Source organism: Ptiloglossa arizonensis, unplaced genomic scaffold, assembly GCF_051014685.1.
Source record: "Ptiloglossa arizonensis isolate GNS036 unplaced genomic scaffold, iyPtiAriz1_principal scaffold0020, whole genome shotgun sequence".
Taxonomy (NCBI): Eukaryota; Metazoa; Arthropoda; class Insecta; order Hymenoptera; family Colletidae; genus Ptiloglossa; species Ptiloglossa arizonensis.
The window spans coordinates 247,501-252,500 of record NW_027478390.1 but is presented as its reverse complement, the minus strand read 5'-3'; the positions used below and the strand labels follow the sequence as shown (position 1 = coordinate 252,500).

General features: G+C 50.5%; 1 non-coding gene across 1 annotated transcript in view; it reads left to right on the top strand.

Moving 5' to 3' along the window:
• The first annotated feature begins 4,713 nt into the window (after positions 1 to 4,713).
• Positions 4,714 to 5,000, top strand: part of LOC143154415 (small subunit ribosomal RNA) — a 1,924-nt gene continuing 1,637 nt past the window's right edge. The window contains exon 1 of the ribosomal RNA XR_012994072.1: positions 4,714 to 5,000. This exon is cut by the window's right edge and continues 1,637 nt beyond it. This is a non-coding gene — a ribosomal RNA (small subunit ribosomal RNA).

Sequence of the window (5,000 nt, the reverse complement as noted above, 5' to 3'; positions counted from 1 at the left end):
ACGACGACCGTACACTTTGAGCACACAGCAGCGTGTTTTAGCATGCCAGCTACACGGTGGTGTGCCTAACGTGTGGATAGCTCGAAATTTTCGTTCCGGACCGATGTGACCGGGAAGCAACACGCCGCTGGGACTTTGAAACTTTCGGCACGTATCGAACAGTTCTTCTCTATTATCTCGAGAACGGACACGACGACCGTACACTTTGAGCACACAGCAGCGTGTTTTAGCATGCCAGCTACACGGTGGTGTGCCTAACGTGTGGATAGCTCGAGATTTTCGTTCCGGACCGATGTGACCGGGAAGCATCACGCCGCTGGGACTTTGAAACTTTCGGCACGTATCGAACAGTTCTTCTCTATTATCTCGAGAACGGACACGACGACCGTACACTTTGAGCACACAGCAGCGTGTTTTAGCATGCCAGCTACACGGTGGTGTGCCTAACGTGTGGATAGCTCGAAATTTTCGTTCCGGACCGATGTGACCGGGAAGCAACACGCCGCTGGGACTTTGAAACTTTCGGCACGTATCGAACAGTTCTTCCCTATTATCTCGAGAACGGACCCGACGACCGTACACTTTGAGCACACAGCAGCGTGTTTTAGCATGCCAGCTACACGGTGGTGTGCCTAACGTGTGGATAGCTCGAAATTTTCGTTCCGGACCGATGTGACCGGGAAGCAACACGCCGCTGGGACTTTGAAACTTTCGGCACGTATCGAACAGTTCTTCTCTATTATCTCGAGAACGGACACGACGACCGTACACTTTGAGCACACAGCAGCGTGTTTTAGCATGCCAGCTACACGGTGGTGTGCCTAACGTGTGGATAGCTCGAAATTTTCGTTCCGGACCGATGTGACCGGGAAGCAACACGCCGCTGGGACTTTGAAACTTTCGGCACGTATCGAACAGTTCTTCTCTATTATCTCGAGAACGGACACGACGACCGTACACTTTGAGCACACAGCAGCGTGTTTTAGCATGCCAGCTACACGGTGGTGTGCCTAACGTGTGGATAGCTCGAGATTTTCGTTCCGGACCGATGTGACCGGGAAGCATCACGCCGCTGGGACTTTGAAACTTTCGGCACGTATCGAACAGTTCTTCTCTATTATCTCGAGAACGGACACGACGACCGTACACTTTGAGCACACAGCAGCGTGTTTTAGCATGCCAGCTACACGGTGGTGTGCCTAACGTGTGGATAGCTCGAGATTTTCGTTCCGGACCGATGTGACCGGGAAGCATCACGCCGCTGGGACTTTGAAACTTTCGGCACGTATCGAACAGTTCTTCTCTATTATCTCGAGAACGGACACGACGACCGTACACTTTGAGCACACAGCAGCGTGTTTTAGCATGCCAGCTACACGGTGGTGTGCCTAACGTGTGGATAGCTCGAAATTTTCGTTCCGGACCGATGTGACCGGGAAGCAACACGCCGCTGGGACTTTGAAACTTTCGGCACGTATCGAACAGTTCTTCTCTATTATCTCGAGAACGGACACGACGACCGTACACTTTGAGCACACAGCAGCGTGTTTTAGCATGCCAGCTACACGGTGGTGTGCCTAACGTGTGGATAGCTCGAAATTTTCGTTCCGGACCGATGTGACCGGGAAGCAACACGCCGCTGGGACTTTGAAACTTTCGGCACGTATCGAACAGTTCTTCTCTATTATCTCGAGAACGGACACGACGACCGTACACTTTGAGCACACAGCAGCGTGTTTTAGCATGCCAGCTACACGGTGGTGTGCCTAACGTGTGGATAGCTCGAGATTTTCGTTCCGGACCGATGTGACCGGGAAGCATCACGCCGCTGGGACTTTGAAACTTTCGGCACGTATCGAACAGTTCTTCTCTATTATCTCGAGAACGGACACGACGACCGTACACTTTGAGCACACAGCAGCGTGTTTTAGCATGCCAGCTACACGGTGGTGTGCCTAACGTGTGGATAGCTCGAAATTTTCGTTCCGGACCGATGTGACCGGGAAGCAACACGCCGCTGGGACTTTGAAACTTTCGGCACGTATCGAACAGTTCTTCCCTATTATCTCGAGAACGGACCCGACGACCGTACACTTTGAGCACACAGCAGCGTGTTTTAGCATGCCAGCTACACGGTGGTGTGCCTAACGTGTGGATAGCTCGAAATTTTCGTTCCGGACCGATGTGACCGGGAAGCAACACGCCGCTGGGACTTTGAAACTTTCGGCACGTATCGAACAGTTCTTCTCTATTATCTCGAGAACGGACACGACGACCGTACACTTTGAGCACACAGCAGCGTGTTTTAGCATGCCAGCTACACGGTGGTGTGCCTAACGTGTGGATAGCTCGAGATTTTCGTTCCGGACCGATGTGACCGGGAAGCATCACGCCGCTGGGACTTTGAAACTTTCGGCACGTATCGAACAGTTCTTCTCTATTATCTCGAGAACGGACACGACGACCGTACACTTTGAGCACACAGCAGCGTGTTTTAGCATGCCAGCTACACGGTGGTGTGCCTAACGTGTGGATAGCTCGAAATTTTCGTTCCGGACCGATGTGACCGGGAAGCAACACGCCGCTGGGACTTTGAAACTTTCGGCACGTATCGAACAGTTCTTCTCTATTATCTCGAGAACGGACACGACGACCGTACACTTTGAGCACACAGCAGCGTGTTTTAGCATGCCAGCTACACGGTGGTGTGCCTAACGTGTGGATAGCTCGAAATTTTCGTTCCGGACCGATGTGACCGGGAAGCAACACGCCGCTGGGACTTTGAAACTTTCGGCACGTATCGAACAGTTCTTCTCTATTATCTCGAGAACGGACACGACGACCGTACACTTTGAGCACACAGCAGCGTGTTTTAGCATGCCAGCTACACGGTGGTGTGCCTAACGTGTGGATAGCTCGAGATTTTCGTTCCGGACCGATGTGACCGGGAAGCATCACGCCGCTGGGACTTTGAAACTTTCGGCACGTATCGAACAGTTCTTCTCTATTGTCTCGAGAACGGACACGACGACCGTACACTTTGAGCACACAGCAGCGTGTTTTAGCATGCCAGCTACACGGTGGTGTGCCTAACGTGTGGATAGCTCGAGATTTTCGTTCCGGACCGATGTGACCGGGAAGCATCACGCCGCTGGGACTTTGAAACTTTCGGCACGTATCGAACAGTTCTTCTCTATTATCTCGAGAACGGACACGACGACCGTACACTTTGAGCACACAGCAGCGTGTTTTAGCATGCCAGCTACACGGTGGTGTGCCTAACGTGTGGATAGCTCGAGATTTTCGTTCCGGACCGATGTGACCGGGAAGCATCACGCCGCTGGGACTTTGAAACTTTCGGCACGTATCGAGCAGTTCTTCTCTATTATCTCGAGAACGGACACGACGACCGTACACTTTGAGCACACAGCAGCGTGTTTTAGCATGCCAGCTACACGGTGGTGTGCCTAACGTGTGGATAGCTCGAAATTTTCGTTCCGGACCGATGTGACCGGGAGGCAATACGGCCCTGAAATTATTAAATATTTGTATTTATTCGTCCTGTGGTATGCTACTAACATATATGTTTCATTTATTCTTTGTTCGATTGGTCGTAGTGCGCTGTATCGTGATTTGTTCGGAATGTGGTTTTCCGTCTAAGTTCCAGCGGGTCGCCCGGGCGGTCTGTCGTTGCGGCGGTTTTCCCCCGTAAGCGCGCGTGCTGTGGACCGTGCGTCGCCGGCGTCCCGGCCGGCCGTTCGGTACCTATAAGAGACCGAACGGTACGGGCGGCCGGTCGAGGCAGCGTCGGGCGCTTGGCTATTCTTCGACCTCGGTCGAGAAGCAGTCATCGCTCCTTGAGATTTTCTCAACTGTTTTCGCACCGTGTTTCGTTCCGCTACTATTTCTCTATACAGCAGTGCCACGAGTCGGTGTCTTTGACCGAATGGCTCTTATGTGGTATACGCGTCAAAGCGACGCTGATAGACTTTTATACACGAACGTGTATAATCGTACTTTACTATGCATCAACTCTTACAGTCCGAGCGATTGTATAAATTGTTTTAAACTAAAATTGTCGGCTCCTCTCCGTCGAGAGAGGGCATTTGGGACGACACGAGCAAAGATTGAAATACGGGTGTCTGAGATCGATGAAACCGGCGTTCGTACGTACTTTCTCGATATGAATAGTAACGATAGGCGCTTTCTCGAAAAGACCGGCATGACACTTGTCCGCGCTTTCTCGACCATGCGTCGATGATGCCCAGCGTGTAGTATCCGTGCCTAAACGATGGATGCCTAGCGCTAGAGGTACTTGCACGAAGGTAGTGCGCTGCGAACGAATCGTGTTTTGTCGATTGTGGGATACTATTTTAAGTCTCTAAGGGAGAAAAGGAAAAGAGAATTGTGATGGATCTTAAAATTTCTTTGAATTGTGAAGATGTAGAGTAACGGAGGGAACTATCTCAGTCAGTGGTAAAGGAGTGTTCCGAAAATTTTAAAGTTGCATATTTAAAAACTTAAGCTGGAAATATGCATGCAAAGCGTAACGAAATATATGAAAATGCATTTTATGAAGTTGTGTTATATAAATGCAAACAGTTTGGTGGAACTGTAAGGAAGGAAGGAGAGGAGAAGTAAAGTCGACCGACCGGTCTCTGAGCGAACCGGCGGCGGCGATATGAAAAGATCACGAGAGAGACTTTCCGAAGCTCCCTGGTTGATCCTGCCAGTAGTCATATGCTTGTCTCAAAGATTAAGCCATGCATGTCTCAGTACACGCCGCATTAAGGTGAAACCGCGAATGGCTCATTAAATCAGTTATGGTTTCTTAGATCGTACCCACATTTACTTGGATAACTGTGGTAATTCTAGAGCTAATACATGCAAAACAGAGTTCCGACCAGAGATGGAAGGAACGCTTTTATTAGATCAAAACCAATCGGTGGCGAGCGGGAATCCGTTCGTCCATCGTTTGCTTTGGTGACTCTGAATAACTT